General features: G+C 47.4%; 1 protein-coding gene across 3 annotated transcripts in view; it reads left to right on the forward strand.

Annotated features, from left to right (window-relative positions):
- Positions 1–27461, forward strand: part of CASZ1 (castor zinc finger 1) — a 134008-nt gene that overhangs the window by 24644 nt on the left and 81903 nt on the right. For all 3 annotated transcript variants that reach the window (XM_078595594.1, XM_078595596.1, XM_078595595.1), the window contains exon 2: positions 1798–1970. The gene's annotated coding sequence lies outside the window, so the exon portion shown is untranslated. The remainder of the gene's footprint in view (positions 1–1797; positions 1971–27461) is intronic.

Here is a 27461-nt window from a genome sequence, read left to right on the forward strand (position 1 = left end):
GGGAACTTGCAAAAACTGCGGTTTGATGAAAAAGAGAAAAAAAAGTGATTCCCCCAACACCCTATTCACTAGGCTACTACTTTAATGTAAAGAGTCATTTCTTATTACTTCCTATGATAAGCAAGCATACTACATCACAGAAAGTGCTGGGAATATTTAAGTTCTCATCTTGTTTTATTTCAGACCTTAACAAACAGATGGCTCAAACTTACAAAACATTGAGTCGAACAAGTTCTGTAGCTTTACAAAATGAATATGCTACAACTTCTGTAAAAATGAATAAATAAAATATTAAAAAATAAAATGTGTGCTTCCTGTTTTACAGAGGTAGCTATACAAAACAGACATCTTCTGTTAATATAAGTGTTTTCAGTGCACAGTAACGTAAGCAATACAGTAACAGTACAGTCTTACAGTAATGTAAATTTACATACTACTAACAAAAAAGTGCAATCTTACAACTGTAAAGTTGCATAAACTCTTCATCATCGTTTCATTGGCATCGCGGGGTTTGCAGCTTTTCAATGATTGCGCGTAATGAGTGACGTCACTTCATAACGTTCCCATGGCAACAGGGGAAATGGCTGCGCTTGTGTGAAGTAAACGCAACATTTTTCAACTTTCTGCTAAGATATATGTGACTTTTTGCAACGAAAATGCGGGGATTATGAAATCATGCAAGCCCGCATATTTTGCGCGCGGAAATCTGCAATTTATGCGGCGAAAGTGCGGCGTTTTTGAAAAAACGCGCCCCCCCCCCGCATAAATATGCGGACTTTGGCTGATTTTGCGTGGAATCTTGCGATCGCATAATCGCGTTTTTCTGGAGGGAACTGTTTTGCTATAGTGGTGGCAGCGCTGCGCCTCTCACATTGCTTACGGCCGTGTGGTGGAACAATCACATTGCTCCTTCAGGAAGGAATCTGGCTCGACTGTATGTATGTTGAACTTCTTTCGCACCGTACGTAGCCAACCGTGCCAATCGGTTCATGGTGATAATGGTGGTGGTGGTGGTGAAGAATGAAGCAAAGTTTCCTTTTGTGAGATCGTGAGTTTAAGTCATTGCCGGGGTCACAGACAACAGCAGTGGTAGTAGCAGCACAAGCAGCAGTTGTAGTAGCAGACGCATTGTTATCATATCGGCAGCAGCATTACCATCCGCAGTCTCATCCGCAGCAAAAGTGGCAACAGAAACTTCACCATTTAGTGGAATTCGCATCAGCAGCAGCAACAGCCAAAGCATCATCGCCATCATCCTCTTTTGCTAAAAGAGGTGGTCAATTTGTGTTTCATAAAATCACATAAAACAACGTATCCACAACTTAATAAGGATGAGTTTATGTATACATAAAATGTGTCGATAGATAGCTAAAGCCACTCTGTCCTCAAATTACCAAAATAGACAAATTTGAAGCTCGATCGGACCCCCGTTTGGTTTAAATAAAGGACATTCGGTTACATAAAGGTCAACAAACTGTTCCCTTGTAAAATTACATTCGCCAAAGTTATAATAGTGACCATGGGGCATTGACCAACGTCTACAACCAGCAGGGCTGCGGGAAGTCGGGAAAAGTAAACAGAAATCTGGTTTAAACCCTCCCCCAACCCCCCCAAAAAATCTAAGTATCAATATTCGCCCACTTGAGGCTCAGACATTGGGCTGGCTTGGACGGTTTTCGTTTGCACGTTGGCTCATTATGACTCTGTTACTTTTTGTGCCATTATAGGTCCGCGCAGAGAAAGCGCGGTCGTCGGCGCGATTATTAATTTTAATTATTTATTCCCGCGTTCTCACAGCTCGCCCCGACGAAGCCTTCCTCCCCCCCTGCCACCACTTCGCCGCCGCCGCCGCCCCACGCAGCCCACACGTCGTCCGTCCACGCTGCTCCCGGGAATCTCCGTGCTTCAAGCTGCGCGACGTTCAAACGACGACGACACCGTCCTCGACGTCGCAGCCGCACGAAATCGAGGTGAACGTTTGGCCCCGTGCACCATCGCGTGAAACGTCGCAAGGCCAACGTTACTCCGATTGCGTTTATGCATGTGCAGGCGGTCTACGGTTTTACGACGTTTATATTCTGCCACCGATGGATCGATGTACGACTCGGCAACTTGATTTGCGACGCAGCTTCTGACACGACTCGGACCAGTCAGTCTGGTTTCCGATGTTTGCTTGGCGTGGATCTTTTGTCAACCCAACAGTTGTTTTTGTGTATTTTTTACCTCTTAAGCCCTGCTAAATGTGGCCGATAAAAGGGAAAAAGAAAACACCAAAAAGTGATGTTCCTACTATTTATACTGTCTGTGGGAAAATAGGGGTCCAGTTTACGACGGGGATTCCAGGAACGCATCGCCTCGTGAAAGCGGGGGAACTGTTACAGGTTCCCCTTTTGCTCCGTGCGATTTTGCGTAAACGCAGCAAAACTTTATTTCTACGCAAAATTCGCGATATTATATGGTTTGTATTAACTCAGATGCGGCTATGCGGTCAGACATGGGACAAAATAGTGTGTGTGTATTAATTCTATATTTGAAGCTTTCGTGACTGCAAGGATTCATACTCTTAGGTTTTTTCGGTAAAGTCACGTAGGTAAAAAATGAAATTAAAATTAATAAAAGTAATAATAGAAATAAAATAATAATAAATCACGACGTTTCGGAGGCAACACAAGTCTCCGTCTTCAGGTGGGACCGTCACAGCTAGATTTGCTGTATACTCCACGTACTACTGTGTGTAGCGTGCGCGCTACTCGGCAGGTAGCCGTCTCCTCGTGCAATGCGAACGTGGGTTGTTTGACTGTGCGGTCCGCACTACGCGATTTCCCCTTTGTGTGCCCTTTTGTTGGAGTGTATCTACTACCGCACGGAGCGAGGGAAGCCGGATGACGTGGGCACGCCGCGGTTGGCACTGTGGACTCGCAATTTAGAGGTCGCAGGTGAAGCAACGGGGAAGTTGCTTCAACCCCGCAGGTCGCGAGCAGTGGGGTAAAATGTGGGTACCGCCACCTCCTGCCTCTAAAACCTTTGCCCGGCGTGGAGCAGTAGGCCCAACACCCTTTAGAGGGGCGATCCCTACAGAGATTCTGTGCAGTTGAGGCACTTCTGGCAGCAGTGGCACAAGCAAGCAGTTGAAGAGCTGCACCTTTGCGCCACGGTAGCGAGATGTTCACTACCGAGCCTGATATTCAGTAGGTCGTCGGTTCGATCCCGACCCTGAAGCCTGTATAATTGGAGTTTGCATGTCTCTCTCTCTTTATCCCCGTGGTCGCGTCGATTTTTCTCTGCGTCCTCCGGTTTTTCTCTCCACATTTAGAACCAATGTGCGTTTCGAGTATTTGGCTGCTATAAATTTCCACATGACAAGCCATTTCGTTGAGCTGTCATTTGTGGCCAGTTTGCTTCTGAAAGAGAGCTATACAGCTCTGTGGGCCTTACCTGGCAAGGTATTTTTATGTATTTAGACTCACGTCACTGCTCGCGCGCCTCCTTCTAGCATCTATCGCGTTCCCTCTCCTCCTGCTCGAACCGCAGACACTCCGTACCAAAAAAATGTATTTAGTTTTAGTTTACTTTGCCATTAATTATGAGGAACGTGTGCGACAAGGTGGTGGGGTGGTGGAGGGTTTCGACACATTTATACTTACGCGATCTAACCCAAAAACCTTTATTATGAATTTTTTACTTAATTTTAATACTAGATTTGAAGCTTTCGTGACTGCAAGGATTCATACTCTTAGGTTTTTTCGGTAAAGTCACGTAGGTCACTTGATACAGTAAATTTAGCTGTGACGGTCCCACCTGAAGACGGAGACTTGTGTTGCCTCTGAAACGTCGTGATTTAATTGATTTATTTTAATTTTCTTTACCTACGTGACTTTACCGAAAAAACCTAAGAGTATTAATTTTAATAATTAACAATCGTACATTTTACCCCCTTCCACTGCCTTATTGAAATTACGAATGGTCACGCCCAGCCACGCAGCTTAACGTCTCGTCCAATCAGAGCGCCTGCTGTTGGGGTTGCCTCTGACCAATGAGAGGCCGCGCTGACATCGCCGCTCGTCTTGGCGCCGGAGCGGCCGCTGTGGTTCCCTCTGAGCACGTGACCAACAATTACAACAGTTACGACAAGTCTAATAATTACTGCGATTGCTATTGGTACAATAATTACATAGTTATAATCTTAATGAATTGAAATGTCGTTTGTTTTGTCGCGCCCGTTCCGACATGCTGAGGGCAACAGGTGTTATGCTCAAGTTGAGCGGGCAGGTGAGAACCGTGGTCGTGATTTACAATTAAATGCCGTGATCCTATCCCCATTTTAATAGCCTAAATTTCCTCATTATGATTGTTGATATAAGTGCTTTCAATTAAAGTGCTAAATATGCACGCATCGTTCTACCATTGCAGTCTAAATGTGTCTTACCGTCTTTCATACAGTACAGTACTTAATGATCGCAAATACGACAATTAAACGCGTTATTCGTTTTCGTGTTGTTCTAAATGTAATTTCACTACTTTGCAATCGGGGTGATCGTTATTCAAATTGTAATAGCCGTGCTGCGTGCTATCAAACTTTAATTACGTAGACTGTTGTATAGCAATGCGCATGCTTTTATTGTATGGTCAAGGGTTCACATAGGCAAGCCATCATTGTCATCTATACAGGATCATACAATTTGTACCACTTTGTGCGAAGTCGTCAGTGGTTGTTAAAGGTGTTCCCTGCCATGGGAATGTGGAATTGCCACTGGTGGAGATGAGCTCTGCACAATGCCCGTAGGAGCATAGAGACCTTTTTTCAATCCACTGCTGGATGAGGGCCTCCCCACGCCTTGCTGGTTGTGGAGGCCGTTTGACCATACTTCACCCCGGCTGGTCAATGCAGATTGGTACAGACGGGCAGCATAGACGTACAGTACAACTGGATATAACCATAACGTGGCCCCACAACCCTATAACAACCTGTTTGTGCATGGTAGACACCCATCTCCGGCACTGCCCAAGCTCAGATCTGCTTGGCGAGATGTTAACTACCTCGCCTTGTATACAGGAGGTCGTAGGTTTGATGCTGACCCTCGCGCCTGTATATTTGGAGTTTGCAATGTTCTCCCCATTGTCGCGTGGGGTTTTCTCCAGGCCCTCCGATTTTCCCCTCCACATTTGGAAACATGTGCTTCGAGCATTTGGCTGCTATAAATTTCCACGCGATAAGCCACTTTGTTGGCCTTTCATTTGCGGCCTGGTCGCTTATGATTAAGAACTAAATAGCTGGAGTGTGCCTTACCTGGTAAAATAAAATAGCAGTTAAATATTTAAAATGGTCTTCACGGTAAAAAGAGGTACAAAACAAGTTTTTCAATGGAGGCACTTTCATTTGCACTCAAGTAGAAATTTCATTATTTTTACCCGAAAAATTAATGAGATTTTCGTTATGCAAACCATCCACTTTTATTCAGCACATAATTTTTTATTAATTTGTGAGGTCAAAATATTTTATGTTATACTTTACAGTGTAAATAAAGTGTGTGCTTTAAAAAACTAGCTTTTTACATGTGTTTTTGGTGTTCAGTACATTCGTGAAACGGCTCAGACCGTCAACTCTACTACACTTGCAAATCCGGTTAAATCACTTTAATGACAACCCTGGATTAACCACTTGTGGCTGAAACCAAAGTTTCCAAACCAGGATCTCAGTGGTGCTGGCTCCCCCCCCGTGCTCTGATCCGTGAGCCACCGCTTCACTGTATTTTATTTACTAAATTTGAACCTCGCCAGCTCTCAGATTTTCTGGGAGGGGAAAAAAATGGATTCCTCCACTCGCCTGGCGGTGCCACATTTATAGCAAGCATCCTCAACTATCCTATTGAGATACAGACGTTGTGTACACACACAGCCTCTGACCACATCTCCTTGGAATAGGCCCCATTTCCATCAGATCTAAGAAAATAATCGGCGGGTAAGCCAGGGCATTGCTTGGACGGGTGACGACCCTGTAATAACAGGTGCTATAGGCAGCTGCGGGGGCTTTGATGTGGGCAGCGGAGGGCAGTGCAGGCATCGCCCACGTCTCCCGCTAAAATTGTCTTCAATAAAGCAGGTTGGAAGGTTAACTTAACAAGTAGGTATTCTTTAAGGTTGATTCACATCAATCCATCGTGGGGCATCGAATAAGGAATATGCAGTCGAAAGTTGATAACTTCGACGATCATCTCAATTCAAGGTCAAGGATCTTCTCTCCACATAAAACGAGTGTGGGTCAGCCCTATAGACGATGGTCCTAAGCCAGTGGTGGAAATTCCACGTTCCTCTGACGGGAAACAAACATCTTTCCCTCCCTGGCCAGCCACTGTACTGTACGCACCTCGGTGTAAGTGTATAATGCTCTATAATGCCTGCCGAAGTGGTGGTCCTTAATAATACATAAACGCGCATTCATATACACACATAGATACTTACATACATAATACATGCGCACATTGAATCGGTATGTACACAAGCTCAGTGTGGGTATATTTTGTAAAATAGTCAAGATGCACACACAAACCCACAGAGATTCGCTGTTGGAGCAAGTTCTGTCAGCGAGCACCTATTTATGAGGGGGGTAGTGGTGCAATTAGCATCACACACAATGCCCTGCTGCCCTTTGTATCACCGGTGCTGGTGCTCGTAAACCACATTGTCACCCAACAAAGGTGCTACTCATTTAAGGCTGAGTCTACCTAGTGGGGGGGGGGGTGGCCCAGTCCATATCAAGACATCTATTGACCACCAGTCCATGGATGATGGTGGCACTCGCTTACGATGGCAACTTTGATGTGCCTGTGGAAACCTCCCGATTCTCTGGCCGGGACCCTGGTCTCTTTGCAGGGTAAACGTTGTTCACTTCCTTTGAAGTGGCACCGCAGACAGAGGACTAGGCTGACGATGATGATGGTAATGGTGTTGAGTTAACCTCGACCAGGATTTGAACTTGTGGGTCAAGTGTTCTAACTGTCGCACTCCACGGCCAGATAAACCGCATCTGTTGTGTTCATGACAAGCTAGATACGCAGGCAACGTGTCTCCCTTCTGCATCTGTCTCTGCACGCAACCCATGAGCCCCCCGTGGCCTTCTGGGAATGCTCAAAAGCATTGAATGTAGCTGCCCCAAAAGTTTTGGAAATATCTAGCTTCGTCTCTTGGCGGCATCTCCATTCTGCCGTCTCTGTCCTCAATTTAACTGACTATTAAATTCACGGAAGGTTAAGTGTCAATGTGATTTTACAACATAATTGCACTCGTTAAGTTTATTTTATAAACCTGTAATTGTGGTATGCTTTGATGTCTTCCGGCTGAATCGCCCTTGAAAAAGAGCGTCTCGGCTCGATGGGCTTTTTTACTTGGGGGGAAATAAACTTTTAATAATGTCTGATAACTTCAGCAGCATTGATTCAACGTAAGAAAAACAATCTGTGGACCGGTATCTGCATGCGGTGTCTCATCAACTTTCTTTGAACCGATGTTGGTGAACTGACAGTTGTGAAGGGCAAGGACCCCTCTATTGAAGAGGTGGTTCACAGCACCATGCAAAATTAGGACGTGTTGCCAGTTTTGACGCGGAACGGAATGTGATGTTCATATTTCGTCCAGTGAACATCTTCTAGGCCGTTCTACCGCTTTCACAGAATGAGGCGTCGTTTTGAATGCTCGCAACGTGTACTATAAAACCTGAAAAACATAAAAAACTAAATTGAACTTTAAGCCAATAATTTGGCTTATTGGACCTGGAGATGTTATCCATTTTATGAATTACAATAGCCAGGCACATGATGAGGGCCCTGTGTCTAAATCATACAATGGATAGGCATAACCCAGTGCCATTGACTCAACAGGCTTTGCACAGTGAATTATACATACATAAATGTCCTTTATTTATTCAGAATTGCTTCACGGATCCTCACGTTATCAGGTGCGTCCTACACTGAGATGTTGGAATAATTCCTGTGTATATTTTGTGGAAGTCTTTTAGTGTCTGTGCGAGTCTGTGTGGTTTTGTGTGAGTCTGCAGGTGTCTGTGTGAGGCTGTGTGAGGCTGTGTGAGGCTGTGTGAGGCTGTGTGAGGCTGTGTGAGGCTGTGTGAGGCTGTGTGAGGCTGTGTGAGGCTGTGTGAGGCTGTGTGAGGCTGTGTGAGGCTGTGTGAGGCTGTGTGAGGCTGTGTGAGGCTGTGTAAATCTGTTTGAGTCCGTGTGAGTCCCTAAGAAAGCAGCAAGGGAGGGGTGGGGGAGGTAAGAGAGCAGGAGGGCATCGATCGTGTCACGACGCATAAATATAAAATTGATGCTTACACTCGGAAGCACGTGCATGGAGTTATGCTCGTGACGATAGTTGATCTACTGGTGGTACAAATTTCATGCAGTTTACACACATATTTGATATTTAGCCTTATGGAAAAAACCGGGGCAGAACATAGAGAAGAGGGAACAAATGAGAAGCGACGTGATGGATGCAATGTTAAGGAGCTCGTAAAGAATCGAATTGTCACCTTTGACCTGTTACTCCAAATTCCAGCGAATCGCTGGAGGAAGTTAAATGTCGCATGCCCCCAACAGTCACGGATTTGAGCCTCGCTTTTTGGGCCTGAGCAAGGGTTAACGTTTCTAAATAATGAAATAAAGGGCACATACAAAAATTGAGCATTGAATATCGAAATTAGATTTATGGGAAACCGGGAGTCATGTGACTCAATTTGCAGACCCGACATCTTGGGGCCCCCGATGGGTTTATTTATATACTTGCAACCAAATATTCCATGAGATTTATCGAAGCTCGCTGGGCCAGACTAAGGCGCCGACGAGATGCTCAGGGTTTACCGTGAATGCCCGATGCAAAGTCGGTCAGGCTAAGGCGCACTGAGCATTCCCAGTCGAGGTCAAGAGTCAAAGTGTGTCCCTCTGAGATAAAAGTGGGAGATTCTGCATTCTTGTGGCATAGGCCAATCACAAAGTTGTGAATATTTGATCGACCTCTCAAGAACAATTGGCCAAGTTGATCTCTAAGCTCTTCCGGTTGTGAGTTCATCTCTCTGCCACAGTCTCACCCAGTAGGCTTGGGGTTCAACATTCTTAGGGTTTCAAGCACATATGCATGTTGAACTTCATTCGCACTGTACGTAGCCAACTGCTAATCGGAGGTACGGGGGAAGGGGACAGAGTTAGTGCCTGAAGCTGTATAGAGCCAGACCAAAACACCCTTAGGATTTTTCAAATGAATTGTGAGTATTATCTAAGGATCCGAGAGCCAGACGATGGCACCCTTAAGGATTCCCAGGGTCCACTGGTAATGACTAAGCTTCCGAGAACTAGACTAAGGGATTCTCATGATTCTTAGCATTCCATGTTAACGTCTGGCGTAAACACAGCTGCTCAATTCATGGACGCACGGCTTCCAAATTCAGAAGTGTACGAAGCATCTCAAGCGAAGTTAATGTCATAGGCGAAAAAAAACTAATATATGAAGCTTTTAAAAGGGACGATAATGTGGGGGATAACACATCCGGCAGATTTGCATTTATTTACGTTTGAATGAAATCGCTGCGCCGTTTCACGATTCTAATTTCCCCACCGCTCAAACCGCTGGGTGGAAAGTTTAGTGAGTCTGCGGGGTGGGTTTCTGTCCCATACAGAACTGTGCGGCCATTGACAGATCTCGGCTGAACTTGCACCCACGCTCACGAGACGGGGGTTCGTCCTCGGGCAGTGGGGGGTGCTGACCCCATCGACATTACTTTTGGGGGTCTCTTCCATTTAAAAATCCAAATGCGATGACAGAAGATAGTGTGTGTGTGTCTGTGTGCATCTGTGCGATTGTATGATTGTGTTTCAGGCAGTGTGATTCCGTGTGAGTCTGTGTGTATCTTTGGCTGCGTGGTTCTGGACGAGCATGTGGCTGTCATTGTGAGTCTCTGGGTGTCTTGTGTGAGTCTGTGGGAGTCTATTTGCTTCTTATAAAAGGTAGCGGTGTCGTTAGATATTATACATGTCGGTAAAAATAGAGAACTAGTGAGATGAAAGAATAGTGATGCAGACAGAATGGAGTCGAGATAGATTCGTTGGCTTTCACGTGAAATATTTTGCTACGTATTTAAATTTGGGACGATATTTGAGGCGCCACTATTAATGCAAGACTCCAGGGTCCCTTGAGCTTGGTTTGTGTGGTTACATATAGCGCCACCACTGGCTTTGGTCGGCCGACAACAGACGTTTGCCGAGTAAATGCCGTTAATGACAAAGCGTGGAGTTAACCAACTTCAGTGCTTAACAAGGGCACGTTGTGTCCACGCGAACGCTTTAGGGGCTGATCGCCGGGGTAGCGTCCCTTCTTCACGGCTCCCACTGCAGTCGTGAAGTTAATTCAGCTTCTGAGCCAGCTGGCCAGGATTGGCCAAAAAACTTCACCCACTTTTCACCCAGGAAAGATGGAGAGCACAGACTTTAGTGTTTCTAACGTAACATTCAAACTGAACGAGAACATATTCAAGAATCACAATTCAGAGACACGACGACATGTACTATTAAAAAGAAGACTTTCAATAAACAATGTTTTCAAAGTTTAAATTTCGATTTAAAGCTTTCGTGACTGCAGGGATTCATCTTCTTGGTTCTTTCGGTAAAGTCAAGTAGAATGGAAATAATAAAATAATACAAATAAAACATTATAAAATAATTCTCACGACGTTTCGGCCACAACGCAAGCAGCCGTCCTCAGGTGGAGAGCAGGTCTGTCGAGTAGGCTACTCGACAGACCTGCTCTATTATTTCCATTCTACGTGACTTTACCAGAAGAACCAAGAAGAGAAAAATGTTTTCAAAGCTTAAATCGCATCAGTGGTTCACATACTATCCAGGACACTGTTGCAGTGCCACACCAGGCTGTTTACAACACCGTGAGCAGTGTCTGTAGCGGCACAGTTTTTCATCATGGAGTGGGCCGATTGTGAATTTGCAGATATGCGTTTGAAATTTTAATTAAATTCATCCGGAGGGGTCGAGTGGTGGAGAGATTGACCTGCACGGTCAGAAGGGCACGAGTTCAATCCTAGGTCAGTGGTTTTTTTTTTCTGACCCGTCATTACTCCGGGCAGGTCAATAGAATGAGCAACCACAACAGTGGTAGTCCTATGGGGAGCTGTGAGTCCCTGCCACGGAAATGTGGAATTTCCCCCACTGGCGCACGATGACCGTGTGTGTGAATGTTTATAAGTGCAATGTAAAGTCTACTTATTTATGACGTTCGTTTTCATACCGAGGTTTTTACGCCCAGTATCGCCATTCGTAATGAATTTCTTTTGAGTCAGATCGTTGATGTGTAATGTAATTTTGTTGTTGTTGCTAAAGCCCTCCACCACCCGATCGGAGCCAATCAAATCTAGTGATGACAATTGTCACATTTTGCATGGCCTTTTCGTCGTTCCTCCTCCTCTCCGTCTTCCGGTTTTGCCGAAAGACCAAATCCATCGGCACATTTGCCCGTGACGTGGCAACATGATAACTTTGGCCTCTGTCGGCTGGTGGAGGGATATAGTTGACAAACAAAACAACTGACATCGTACACTACGTTATCTAACTCGAGATACACTATTAATGAATTATCCCCTTGACTATTTTTAACCCAGTTTTTTCCCCCTTATTACATTGATCTCAACTCTCTTGCAAAAGAGACCCCATGACGAGAAGAGGGCTCTCATCTGTTTAAATAAAGGCTCTTGACTGCGACCGTGCGCGCGTGGATGTCCGTGGGGAGTGGTAGTGGAGTGGTTTGTGTGCACTGTGTTCCGAACCCGGGCTACCCAAGTTCGATTCCCGCTTATAGGCCAAATATCAGTGATGAATCTCTGAACTCATTCTGGGCCTCCTCCCCTATAGGTGGACTGAACCTTAGAAATGAGCACTCGGTGCCAAGTATAAACCATAGTACTGGGGAGACAAAAGCGGCCGGGCCACCCATGTGTGCCGTGCCAGCCTTTATAGGTGCTCGCTAACGGGACTTGCACCAACGGTTGAAGGCTATATGGGGGATCTTTGTCAGTGTGTGTTTGTGTATTAATGTGCGTGCTTGCATGCGTCTACAAAACGTATAATTTTAACCTGTCAATTTTCAAAATTACTTTCGAGCGAAAATGATGTAATTTTATAATTTATAGCTTTTTCCATTTTTTTTCCATTTTCCACCGAATCCCTTAAATCCCGTTGCCAGGCAACGTGAGGTAATTTATTAATTGAGTTTTTTTTCTATCCCCCCCCCTTTCCATTTTTACTGGAAGAGAGGACGGACGACCACATCTCTCTCGCGCTTCTAGATTTAAGGGTTTGTCAATTTGTGTGGCGTCAGCTAACGGCAGACACACACTCATACACACATACATACCCACATACACACACATTCATACACACACACACTCATACACACATATACACACACATTCATACACACACACTCATACATGCATACACACATGTACACACACATTAATATATACAAACACTCATACACACTCATACACACATACACACATTCATACACACACACTCATACACACATACATACACACATATACACACACATTCATATACACACACACGCATGCACACGTACATACACACATATACACACTCATACACACATACACTCATATACACAAACTCATACATACACTCATACACTCATGCACACATCCTGTCATACACTCACACACACGTATATATGCACACATACACTCATACACACTCATACACACTCGCATACATTAATACACACACACACTCATAAACACACAAGACAAAGATCCTCACCTATATACTCTTAACACAGTTTTGGGGCAAGTGCTGTTTGCGAGCACCTATTTAGGTGAACACGGCACATGAGCGGGTGGGTGGCCAGCACCACGCCCTACCGTCTTTGTCTCCCTAGTGGCGATATTTACACACTGCACCAGGTACTCATTTGAGGACGAGTCGACCAAGGGGATGCCCAGGAGCGGTTCAGATAATCGTCACTGGTGTTGGCCGTGAGCGGGAATCGAACTCACCGTGTTCAAAACTCAGCGTGCTAACCACTACACTCCCGCTCCCCTACACACATCCCTACATAAATACACTCATCCATTGACTCATACTCGTACACCAAGACACAAATCCCCCATATAGCCTTTAACAGACTGTTACGGCAAGTTCTCTTAGTGAGCGCCTATCAAGGCCGGGCGCGGTGTTGGCCACCCAGCCCTTCAGGGTGTGCCGTGCCAGCCTTCGATAACAGCTCTTGCCCCAACAGTATGTTAAGGCTATACGGGGGAATCTGTGTCCTTGTGTGTGTGTGAGTATGTGTGCTTGTATGCATTAATGCGTGTATGTGTGTATGTGTGTATGTGAGTGCTTCTGTATGTGCGTGGATGTATGAGTGTGTGTGTGTGTGTGCGCGTGGTGTCTTGGGGGTGGTTCCGTGTAATTGTGGGAAAATGTGAATTATGTTTAAAACAGCGTCTTCCAAACAATGCATCACTCTTACTGCAAGTCTGAGCACGAGAGGGGAGAGCAGAGTAACGTTTGGGAGAGAGATGGAAGAAAGAGGCAGAGTGAGAGCGTGAGAGCGTGAGAGCAAAGGGCAGACGTCTCCCAGCACCTCTCATGCATTTCAGAATCAAATGCTGTATTCATACTGGAGGAATCCGATGAGCTATAAAGATCTTTTTCTCAGATTTCAACGGCAACAGGGGGTGTGTGTGGAAAGCTGATGGAGTGTAACGTTTTGTATTGGGGACCGCCTTTGTGAAATGTTCCAAATGTATTCACATCATCATCATCACGATCCATGGGCAGAAAGCCCGTAGGTGTCCACTGCACATTTCGTAACTTGTTTTCACTTTCCTCTGTCTTGTGCCAATACGCTCAAGTAGTGGCCACATCTTTGTGGCACCAATCTCTAATGTCGTCATCAAGCCATTAGGTCTTCCTCCCTTTACGGTTCCTTCCAATTCTTCGAACAACACACTTTTAATTCCCCTATTGTCCACCCTACACAAAATGATGTCCACACAGTGCCAGTTTCCTTGTCATCACTGGCTGCATCATCAGGTCATCTTCTTCTACGTGCAACCCTTTTTTCTTTCTTCTACATTGGTCACTCTTTGGGTGCGGCTTAGATGCAGAATCCTTCTGCAGCAATTCACTTCCGAAAGCCAATATCTTATTCACGGGTGTTTCTCCAATCTCACCTTGGAAAATGACGAGCCGGAGCAAGTGAATTGTAAAAGTGCGTCCCAATTACCGAGTAATTAGAGACTTGTTCAAGGGATGATGAATCTCGGTGGGTTCTCACCTGGGTAAATAATGGGAGACGTGGATCAATGCGCACGCTTATACAGTCACTTGTTTCTTGTCCGAGTGTACTGGGAGAGATGGGGGTGGGGGGCAGTCCCCAGTGTAAGAGACAGGAGATGGCATTCGAGATAGGAGGCTGTGTTAGAAGTGGGACCGGTGTTATAAAATAAGGATAGGAGTAAGTGTCAGAGATAGGAGTAAATTTTAGAGATATGAGACGGTTTTAGAGATACGAGTGTTAGAGATAGGAGTCAGTGTTGTTGATAGGCGTCAGTGTTAGAGAAAGCAGTCAATATCAGAGATAAGAAAGAGACCGTGTCAGAGATATGACCGGTGTTCCACACAGACATTCTGGACTAGTGGAGGCATCATACAAATGCCCTTTTTCCTTTAATGACAGAGCCCCCCCCTCTTCCGCCACCACCCCCACGAACGCTCCCTCCCCCAATCCCGTGCTCCCCTTTCCAAAGAGGTCGCTCACAGCTTTTAACAAAATTACGATTTTTATTGCGGAAAATGTGTGTGTGTGCGTGCGTGTTAATGTGTGTGATTATTTATGTATGAACGTGCACACGCGCGTGTTTTCTCTGCAAAATGTGCCCGCGTTTGTTGGTGGGGGGGGGGACAGCGCGTGTTTTCGTGGGTGGCACACGAACCCAAGTCAACCGAGTTCGATTCCTGCTCGCGGCCACCAACAACACTGACGATTATCTGATCCGGTCCTGGGTTTCCCCTAGGTCGACTCGGCCTCAAATGAGTGCCTGGTGCGGTGTGTAATCATCGCCACTGGGGAGACAAAGGCGGTCGGGCGTGGTGCTGGCCACCCACTCCCTCGTGTACCGTTCCGGCCTTCATAGGTGTTACTCGCTAACAGCACTTGCCCCAACAGTCTGTCAAGGCTACACGGGGGATCTTTATTTTTGTTCTCTGTAAATACGTTTGGCTGTGTGGATAGTGGGGAAGCGGTGGAGCAGTGGCCAGCCGTGATGCTGACTTACAGAGGTGCTCGCTAACAGCACTTGCCCCAACAGTCTGTCAAGGCTACACGGGGGATCTTTGTGTTGTGGGTTCACCATGTGGTTCATTATGATGGGGTCAGAGCTTGTTGTTGTTGTTTTGTGTACCTTTGTGTTTGCTTGTTGGACTATCGTGTAGCTGTTTATGAGCCATAAAGAGAGTCCAGTGCCCTGTAACGTCGCTTATGATGAACTTTTATTCCTATTCATCGAGTTGTTGTTGTTGTTGTTAATTGTGCTTGTGCACCACTGCCAACGCAGCAGCACCATCGCCAAATATTTAGTTGAACGCAATTGCGTGTTTCTTCATCGCTTGGCCTCCTGTATTTGTGCGTGTGTAGCATATGGGGAGTGGTAGTGCACAGGTTAGCGCTAACAGTACTTGCCCCAAAAGTGTATTAAGGCTATACAGGGGATCTTAGTCTTTGTAGCATATGGGAAGTGGTAGTGCACAGCTTAGCGCTAACAGCACTTGCCCCAACTACCTGTCAAGGCTGTAAGGGGGATCTTTGTGTTTGTGGCATTGCCTGCGTAGCCGCGTGTGCGCTGTGTGTATGCATCGTTTGCTGGCTTATATATATTATAAATAATAATTATTTCACCATTCTTCACCACACTTCACGTTGGTCCGTATGGGTTGGCAAAGGGAGAGAGCATCTCCTCCCTTGTCGAGCTCCTTCTGCGCCTCCTCCTGCAATCCTAGCTGCACAGCCGGTACATTTGTCCAGTCTCAGGCACGTGGTGATGATCGTATGGCCATCAGTGGATAGACCATGGCATGTGGTGGTGGTGGTGGTGGTGACGATGGTGGTGTCCACGGTGGCCCGGCTTGTCCAGGAGCCAAGAGACTCAACGAGGTGCCCTGCAGTTCCGTGTCTCTCGCCATGTCCACACGTTGCTCAATGTCGCTAGGGTAGCCCCCCCCCCTCCCCCCACTCTCTCGAGGGTAGCTTCTCAGCCCCGCAGCGCTCACAAACGCCACCCCTACATCAAGGCAGCACCTCAATGAAGAAGAACTCAGTCTGGTGTCGGCTCAACATAAACGATTATCGCCAACCCCTTGGAAATCTGTTGTCATGCTATGGCGGGGGGGGGGGGGGCGGTGTTTATTTGTTTCACCATACTTCAACATGCTGGTTAGTGTGGGTGGGTGCCGGGCGAGAGGGTTCAGGGACTGGCTCGGCAATTGCTCACAGCTGCTGCTGGTGGCCGTGGCCGGGAATCGAACCCGGGTTGCCGGGGCTTGTAGCCCAAACGTGCGAAGTGCTGGGTCACCGTTGTTGCACCCCATCTAAATGTTACGCGAACATTAACACCACCAGACGGCCATACTGGAGGAGCTCATGAAAGTCCGCAGCGCAACAAGACGAGCGGAAATTTTTTCTGAAAGGGGGAAGAAAATAATAACAGAGAACAATCTTTAGACAGAGAGCGCTCTTAAGGTCAGCGGCTTCCCCACGCCGCCACCTGAGCTCGCCACAAAGAGACCGGGTCCAGATTCACCCGCTCGCTGCTCTTCAGTGAACACGCAAAGGTGTTGTGCTCCACAAAAACCTGGGTTTGGTTTTGTGTGGGTTTTTTTTACTTTTTACCTCTCATCAGTTAGCCCAAAGCCACTTTACACAGGCGCCAAGGCGTTATGATGATGATGATGCTTGGATGTTGTTGTAGGAAATAGCCGTCAATGGAGTTGTTTATAATAAAAAAAAATGTGTAATGTTTTAGAGTTCAGGACTCCAAAGTCCTGTAAACACCAAAAATCAGCGGTTCCCTGTGTAGCCTACTAGACTTTTCGGGAAAGTGCACTCCGCGAGCTCCTATTAAGGCGAGCATGCCAGACAAAGCAATGACGTGACCAGCACCAGGACTGACCCCACCTCATTCTAATGCTGAGTCGACCTAGCAGAGGCCAACTACAGACGTAAACGCCGCTCGCCACTTAACCTTCGCCATGGCCGGGGAATCAAACTCGTGGTTCTCGGGTTCTTAGCTGCAGTGCAATTAATTACTGTGGCACAAGAATTTTGGCAACTGTAAGATTGGGAGTTTAAATTCAGAGCCAGAATTGGAGTGAGGTGGCTTAATATCATCATCATCATCATCGTCGTTGTCGTTATCATCATCAGCATGAATGTCCTTCATTCACGCGGGGGAAATTTTCGCCGAGACTCTTGTTTTTCAGGAGGGGGTCGCCCCGTTAGCGATGTGTGATCGATGCGTATTGAGTGTTTACGCGTGGGAGGGAAAGCGAAGTGACAGAGGGAAAATTCGTCTGGGTGCAGGGAGAACACAAAACCAACAACGCCCGTGTATTAGACAGCCGGTTCCGAAGCCTACTTGCTGCGCTGCATCCCGCATCACATTCACAGCCAAGCAAGCGCAGCGTCCCAGGTGCGAGTCACAGACTCAGGAGTGCGCGCTTGTATCTGGAAACCGCCCATAGTCAGACCCAAACGGATAAATGCATTGGAGGTTTTCACAGCGCGATGTATGGGACGTGGTCTTCAAAAGCTGCTCTTTCGGCATAGCCATGGCTGAAGACGCTGCCTCTGAAGATTCCTCCCAACGTGGGAGGCGAAACATCGCGAAGGAGAGAGGAGCAGCGCTTGCCACGGCGATCCGGGGAGAGCAGCCTTCAAGAGCACACCCCAAGAATGAAATTGGCCCTTCCGTTCAAGTCTATTCGCTTACACAATAAGATGTGTTGTAGACTGGGAGAAAACTGCCGGTCACCGACTCAGCTGGCAGCAGGCTGTGAAAACAGGCCTCAGGAGAGGTGAGGAGAGAAGACACACCGCTTGACAGACCAAGAGGGAGCGACGTAAAGAACAAGCAACAAACACCTCTGGAGCTGCCACCGCATTCACTTGCAATTGTTGTGGCAAGGATCGTCACTCAAGGATTGGCCTACTAAGTCATTCTAGGCGCTGCAAAACCTACAGCTGACCTCGTAAGGCGCAAAATAAATTGTCTCTCGAGACACAAGGCCTATGATGATGAGGCTTATCAGTCGCCAGGTCTTCTAGCCGTATGTTAACCAGCAACATTAAGAGGACAAGCTATGGGACCGGGTTTTGACCTTCTGGGGATCATCAGCAGAGTCATGCCTGCCAAACGAATGCTGCTGATTTTACCATATGCTCACCCTTAATTATTTGGGTCTCTCTCAGTACAAAAAATAGACGATAGACTAACGGGTTATTTGTTTTTCACAGAGAGACAGAGCGTGACAATTTAATTTATGGCACTGAATGTTTGCACGAGCATCGTCGCGCAGTTCCCCGTCACTGGTGACTGCACCAATAAAAAAAACGACACAACTGGCCACTGCCACATAACCGTGGAATTTCCGCCAACGTCTCAGGAGCGCCGCCTCCTTGCTCGTTCACCGTTAGCTAGCAGATGCGGGTGTTTCCGCTCCGCCGACCATATCCAGTGGCTGCTGCGTGCGTATTCGGTGCAAGTGACGTGTGGCTCTTTGATTAATTCGCTGAGTTCAGCGCCAAGGGCTGGAACGTACGAGCATGTGAGACGACTGACACGTGGTGAGCCTCGCTGTGCAGGAGATGGAGGATTCTGTTGATACGGTTGCCAACATAATAGGAGAGGGGACCCAGTCTCCTACCTCACCGCACGTTGATAGAAATTCAGCGTGGAGAGCGGTCACGGTTGATTGATGATCCAGCACTCAGTGATTCACTCCAGGAACTCGCTGGAGGCCAGTCGCCTCCTCATCACTCTTTTATTGCCACTACTGTTTCTGTTTCCCGTGAACTTCGCTCATTGATTCCTCCACTCATGCTTAGGACTAGACCTCTACCGGACTGACGGTTTCACTCACCACACTGCGGGTCACAACAACTCACTCACTCACTCACCCACTCACTCACCACACTGCGGTTTACAACTAACTCACTCACTCGCCCACTTATTCACCACACTGCGGGTCACAACAACTGACTCACTCACTCACCCACTCACTCACTCACCACACTGCGGGTCACAACAACTCACTCACTCACCACACTGCGGTTTACAACTAACTCACTTCTTCACCCACTCACTCACCACACTGTGGGTCACAACAACTGACTCACTCACTCACCCACTCACTCACCACACTGCGGGTCACAACAACTCACCCACTCACTCACCACACTGCAGGTCACCTCACTCCTCTCTCGGCTTCTTCCCTCGCACTACTCCACTGTGGAATGCTACAGATCTGACCACCAATCAGCTTTAGTTTTATATTCCACTGCGAAAAACGTAGATCTGCTGATTCTGGTATAAACTGATTATAACCAAGACCAAACCTTCTTCTGTGGGAGACAGATTTTTGCAGTCAGACTCCGTGATTGTGGAATTCCATTCCTTCTCGGTCCATTCGGGAGTCTGTTACACTTTTTAAATAGCTTCTTAACACTCACCTGTTTTCACAACAGGCGTTCTCCATAACTTAAGCTTCATCTAAAGCGCTTTGAGGCCTTCTTGTGAATTGCGGTACTAATAATAATCATAATAAACCACGTTTCTTTAAATTATTCTTAATGCATATGTCTCTCGGCTTTTGTCCAAGTCCCACGTTCCTGATTCGTACATCACGACAGCAGCGACACACGGCCGACCATGCTCTTCTCTGGGCACATTTGCTACGTCGCTTGTCGTTAATGAAGTTACGCTTTCCGAAAGCAGCCGCTTCAACCTGCCTCTCGCTCACCTCTTTACCCATCATAATTTTCATTCTGCCGTACACCCTCCGTATTTGCACCAGTTAACTAAAACCCGGAGTTTACGTGGCACCATTCGCGCGAGGCCTCACAGAACCATACATAAATCAAACTGACCCTCAACAAACCCTTAACGAATAAAACTAGAAGGGATAAAAAAAACCCTATATTGATGCCAAAAAAAACCTACACAGACGGACACGCAAGAGAAAACGGATGTGACTTAAAACAGAGACATAAAAGACTCAACCGACCGAGATTCCCGAATGTTCTGGGGAAGAGTGAGGTTCCTCAGACTAGGAGGCACCTCGCTGCTGCTGTTGCTGAGGACTCTATCACCCACTGAGCGTAAAACGAAACTAAAAAAAAACCTTTTTTTAATTTACCATGTGAGGCCTACTGAGCTATTACAGCTCTTTTCAGAAGCGACCAGGCCGCAAATCATAGCTCAACGAAGTGGTTTATCACTTGGAAGTTTATATCAGCCAAATACTCTAAACACCCGTTGATTCTAAATGTGGAGGAAAAAACAGGACCCGGAGAAAATTCCACACGACCACGGGGAGAGACACGCAAACTCCAAATATACAGCAGGCGTCAGGGTCGGGATCGAACCCGCGACCTCCTCCTGTATACCAGGCGAGGTAGTTAACACCTCACCACCACGGCGCCCAGGTTTAGTCCAAGGCCACGCTCAGGTGACCAGAGTCTGTGGAGCGACGTCGCCGCACAGGGGCGTAAGGTTTCGGCCACTCCGTGGTGGGGGGGAAGGGGTGGGCAGGGGGGTGCAAAGGAGCCAACCCTACCTGCAGGAGGGCCTTGGAAGCCCTCGGTGTGCAAGGCCCTCCTGTTGTGATCTCGTCATTGTGGTTTTCGGAGCAGATCGCGCGAGTGCAATACCTCCCGTGTCACACGGACTCCGTCGTGTCTCACAGTTGTGTTCCCCCCGTGACTGACTTCCTCCTGCTTGTGTGGCCAACTTGTTGCACCCCAGTTGTGCCATGCTCGGAGTGATCTTCACGCCCAACTGTGTCGCCTCATTCGTTTGTCAATCCAATAGTTTCTCGGTCGTTAATTTCCATCGGTTAGTGAATCTGAGTCGGTTCGCTCTTTCACCGCTCATCTTTATTATAAGCCGGACGGAGGGTGGTAGTGGTGGTGGCTACACTGCTGCGCGGGGCCTGTGGTCCAGTGCTGTGGAGGCAGCGAGGGTTGATGGATCACCGTGCAGGTGCTGTGACGCTCCTTTCCCACGGGCATCGAGGAGGTGCCATACCCTGGCTCGCTCGGAGAATCCAGTGCACCAAACATGGACCCCCACTGGTTCCACGTTTTATGGGGTAGAGCCTTTGCCCCCCTGGCATTGGGGTGTTTTTTTTCTCCGGGGTGCTCCGTTCTCCTTACATGTCACCACTCGTGAACTGGCCGATAACACCTTCATATTGAGAGAACCGCAGAGCTTGGGGTTGGGGGGGGGGTTAGATTTGTGTCTGCTGCTGCTGCCGCTGCTGCCTCCCCCGCTGTCTGCGGTCCCCCCTCACCTCCTTCTGCGTCGTTCTCCGTCTTTGAGCGAGCGAGCAGGACAATCGATTTATTTATCCTAATCCAGTTTTTGGGCAAACATCTTCGAAGTTGTTGACGCAAATCGCCTTGGTGAGAACGAGCGGCGTCTCCTTGCCTCGCTCTGATTTGTGTTTCGTGACTTCTCAGTGTGGCCGTTCTGTTTGCAAACGGGTTTTGATTGCTGCCATGTATTTCCATGAGGGCCCTTGGGTCTGTATCAGTGTTTGCAGAATCAAATGCCTTTCCCGAGCCCACAAATGCCTTTTCCTAGAATCGTATTCGTACAGTAAGTGTGTATGTAAACACAGATTCCCCCATGTAGCCTTCAGCAAACTATTGGGGCAAGTACAATTAGCGAGCGCATAGAGGATGGGTGGCCAACCCAACCCAGCCTTTGTCTCACCAGTTCTGATGTTTACACATCGCACCTCAACAGGTACTCATTTTGAGGCTGAGTCGACCTAGGGGAGGCCCAGGACCTGTTCAGATAATCTTCACCCATGTCGGCCGTGAGCGGGAATGTCCGCTGTCCACTGCGACACTGCTCTCCACCATCTGTGTATGTGCACACACACACATTGAAGATGATTGACATCTTCGTTATGATGCAAGTGTGTGTGTGTAGATGTGCTTGGGGAGCAGTGGAGCAGTGGTTTGTGCACAGCGCCACGGACCAGGCGACCCAAGTTAAATTCCCACGCACGACATACCTCGGTGACAGATATCTGAATCTGGTCCTGGGCCTCTCCTAGGTTGACTCAGCCTTAAATTTTTACACACCTGCCGGCCTTTATAGGTGCTCGTTAAGAGCACTTTCCCCAGCAGTCTGTTGAAGGCTCTGTGGGGGATCTTTGGCTTTGTGTCAGGACACACACACCGACAGAGTATTCCACAAGCATGTGCAATCGATACATTGTATACAAAATAACAGGTGCTCGCTAACAGCACTTCTCCCTGGACTATTAGAGGCTAAATGTGAGATATGTGTCTCTGTATGTGTCTACACGTGTGTATGTGTCTAAGTGTTGGTGTCTCTTTACAGGCTACACGGGGTGTGTGTGTGTGTCTTTGTCTCTGTGTCTATGTGATTCAGTGTGGTAGTATATACTAGTCGGCAGTGATATCATAAGTAGTTTGCACGGACACCACAGTCCCTTCAGACTGGGGTCAGTCCCTGGCCATATACCACGTGTGGATATCTACACCTGGATCTGTCCTCCCCTAGATCTACTCAGCCTGAACTGAATAAATTGTCCTGTGAAGTGCTCAGGAACATTAACAGTGGGAATACAAAGGTGGCCCGGGCATGCACAGTGCTGGTTCCACCCCACACCCTCAAATGTGTGCTGCGCAAGACTAATAGGTGCTCTCAAACAGGACTACCCTGGCAGTATATAGTGCTGAACGGCGAACCGTGTGTGTGTGTGTGTGCCCATGTCCGTGTACGTAAGTGTATTACTGTAGTGATAATGTTGGCCGTGTATGAGTGGTAACGCTGCGTTTGTGTTTCTTTAAAGGCTGGTGACATAGCCCAACCCTGTTTCCATGGAAATAGACCAAAACACACTCTCTGTGACACACGCACACACACACCTTTACATACACACACGCACAGCCATATAAGCGCGCGCACACACCAATACATAGACACGTACACACCTTTACATACACACACACACAATTATATACACACACACCTTTACATAGACACGCACCTTTACATGCACACACACAACTATATACGCACACACACCTTTACATAGACACACACAATTATATACGCACACACACACCTACACAGACACACTCACACCGTTACACACACAACTATATACGCGCATACACATATACACACAAATAAAGACAGACATACACACACCTTTGCATAGAAACTCGCACGAACAAATAAAGACACACATATACCTACACATAGACACTTGCACACCTTACACACAGACAACGAAAGACACACACACCTTTACATACACCCTTGTACACACCTATACACACACACAAAAGACAAATATTCCCTACATAGCCTGGAACAGACTGGGGGCAAGTGCTGTTAACGGGCACCTGTGAAGGCCAGCACGGCACACGAGGGGGTGGGTGGCCAGCGCCATGCCCGGCCGCCTTTGTCTCCCCAGTGCTGATATGTATACACAGTCGACCAAGGAGATGCCCAGGACAGGTTCAGATGTTCGTCACCGGTGTTGGCCGCGAGCGGGAATCGAACTCTGATCGCCGGGTTTGTAACGCAGTGCGCTAACCACTGTGCCACCGCTCCCCCCCACACACGCACCTACACCTACACCCACGCACCACAAAGACACACACACACACACCCACGCACCTACAAAGACACACACACACCTACACCCACGAACCTACAAAGACACACACACAAAGACACACACACGCGCACCTACAAAGACACAGACACCTACACCCACGCACATACAAAGACACACACCTACACCCGCGCACCTACAAAGACATACACACCTACACCCACGCACCTACAAATACACACACACACACCTACACCCACGCACCTACAAATACACACACACACACCTACACCCACGCACCTACAAAGACACATACACACACTACACCCACGCACCTACAACCACGCACCTACACCTACACCACGCAACTACAAAGACACACACACACACCTACACCCACGCACCTACAAAGACACACACACACCTACACCCACGCACATACAAAGACACACATACACCTACACACCTACAAAGACACACACACACACACGCATCTACACACACACACGCGCACGTATACGCACACATTAATGTTTAACACAATTACTCTGTTGCCAGGGCAGCGTCTCACTGACGCTCCGGTAATGTAGTTAGCTGGTTGCCGTGACAACCAAGCGAGAGAGTTCTTAAACATTAACTGTTTGTTAAGGATTTCGTCACCACCACCACCATCTCCATCATCATCGTTATATTTTGTTCATTATATTTTTTTCCCCAACCATCCTTCATCTTCCAAGGCGACGGGATACCTGGTGTGTGTGTGCCCGGCGCCCTGGCGGTCAAGGTGTGACCGACTGTGTCGGTGTTGATAAAATAAGTAATATTTTTTTTAAACTATTTTTTTAAACACGCTTTAATGAAATGTACCCTACTAGCAATGGCAGAACTCCACGCCTGCAGGAAGTGGCCCCGAAGCTTACCACAACGTAAGGGGCCGTGGGCAATTACAGCCAACGTCAGTTGAGCGTGGACAATTAGAGCCAAGGCGAAATATAACATATAAAAAAGATTGCTTAATTTTTTTTTTTATGATACAATATAGTATTGTCATCAGTATGACATAAGTATACCAAGTTTGCAGTCGATACCACATTGGGAAGTGGGTTAAAATTGAGTTACAAGATTTTAGGATACTACAACAACAACGACAACAACAAAAACAGACAAAGTGAGTTAATAGAAAGCGGTAAATAATAATAATAAGTAGCCCTCTGTCGCTCCGTCATCACACCCGGGTCACGCTTTCGTTCATTTTCCCGCATCTCCTTGCTCCCCCCCACCTATGATGGAACCAACTCGTGCTGCAGCGCGTAAAGCAATCATCTTCACCATAGCCTGCTTGCCGTTCAGCCCCCAAAAATCAACGTCTCTTCTAGCCTAGACAATTCACCCGCTATTCCCCCACTCTCTCTCTCTTCCCCCGGCTATGACCCAGGCCTACCCCCAACCCCTGTCATCACCCCTAACCCAACCCCTAACCCAACAAATAACCCTACCCCAACCAGTATCCTAACCCCTAATACTGCCCCTAACTCTACCCCAACCCCTATCACTACCGCCTAACCCAACCCCTATCCCAACACCTAATCCTACCCCAACCCCTATCATCACCCGTAACCCTATTACTAACCCTACCCCAACCCCGACTTAACCTATCCTTAACCTCTCCCGCCTACCCTCCTAACTGTCACCGTAACCACACCGCCACTTTATCTCAACCAGTATTATCTCGTGTACAATTTTTTTTTATCATGCCTGTAAAGCGCCTTCGAATAAAGCGCTATATATACATCTATTAAAGATAAGATGATGGTGATGATGATCTTGTTTGGCCGATGAAGAGCAAAAACATATTAGAGATGATGGTGACGATGATGATGGGTGACGGTGATTTATTGATCGAATTCGGTGATTATAAATAACCGTCGCAATCATTATCATCAGCATCGGTAGGAGGACCAGCATCATCACAGTAGATATGGAGCGTCGGCCCAATGTTGAGCCAGTAGCAACATCATCATCATCATCTGCCCCAATAGCATTTTCATTATTTCCATGACTACCATAATCATCGTCATCGGTAGCAGCGGCAGCATCATCTTACTTTACTTTACAGCCTATGTTCTTTGTCAATCCACTGCTGGCTGAAGGCCTCCCCACGCCGTGTTGGTCATTGGGGTTGATTGACCAAACTTCACTTTGCTGGCCCCGGTGAGGGTTTGTGAAGGGGCAACCCAGGTTTGATTTAGACATCACTCGCCAATGTTGGCCATCGACAGGAATCGAACTCTGCAGGTTCGTAGGAGTGCTTCTTCTAAAGATGAATCGGTCTTAAATGAGTTCCTGGCATTGTGTGGTACTGACCATACCCCCCCCCCCCCCCCCCTTGTGTGCCGTGCCAGCCTTAATAGGTGCTCACTAACAGCACTCACCCCAAAACTCAATTAAGGCTATGCGGGTGATCTTTGTCTTGGTGTACGCTAATGGAGACATTCAGTGTCTTTCTATCTTTCTTAGCGCAATGTCTTATTCTCTGTTTCCTCCTCTCACTGTGTCTTTCCACCGGTCTCCATCTCTTGCCTTGTGTCTCTCTCTCTGTCTCCCTGTGTTTGTCTTTGTGGAGCCCAGTCTGTGTGTCCCTGCGTGTCTCTTTCCCCTCTGTGTCTCTCCACCTCTATCAATTTCCTTACTCTGTCTGTATCTCTGTCTCCCTGTTTGCGTATGCCTGTGTGTGTCTCCGTGTCTGTCTCCGTGTCTCTCTCTGTGTCTCTTCACCTCTCCAGAGCTGTCTCTCTCTGTCTTCCTTTGTGTGTTTGTGTGTGTCCCTGTGTCTCTCCGTGTGTCTCTGTGCGCGTCTCCACATATGCTGGGTGTCTCCGTGTGTCCTTGCGTGTCTCTTCCCTGTCACTGCCCCTCTCTCGCCTGAGTGTGGTATTTTCCGTTATTATCGCACATTTCACGCTCTTGCCACAAAAATGCCTCTAAATTTGCAAAACAGATAAAAAAAATCCCTAAAATAGCATTAACCAGATAGCAGTAAAATGTAACAATATCTGTATAATTATTGTGGAGAGAGAAGGGCCGTATTGCGAGCAGTGTGTGAACATGTGCGTGTTTGTGCCTGCGCACACAATACATGTTGCTATGCCTATGAATTTGCCAACATTTTTATGCACACGTATACACGGGAGTGTGTGTGTGTGGGGGGTCGTGGCGCAGTGGTTAGCGCGCTGTTGTACTACTCACCCGGCGCCTGAGTTTGATTCCCGCTCATGGCCAACACCAGTGACAGATATCTGAAAGGATTCCTGGGCCTCCTCTACTTTGAATCGGCCTCAAATGGGTAACCTGGTGCAATAAGTGAACATCGCCACTTTGGAGGCAAAGGCGGCTGAGTGTGGTCCCTGGCCAGCCACCCCCTCGTGTGCCGTGCCGGCCTTCATAGATGCTCGCTAACAGCACTTGCCCCAACGGTCTGTGAAGGCTATACGGGGGATATATGTTTTT

The sequence above is a fragment of the Lampetra planeri genome, chromosome 6 (genome assembly GCF_965212315.1).
Source record: "Lampetra planeri chromosome 6, kcLamPlan1.2.h2, whole genome shotgun sequence".
Lineage (NCBI taxonomy): Eukaryota > Metazoa > Chordata > Hyperoartia > Petromyzontiformes > Petromyzontidae > Lampetra > Lampetra planeri.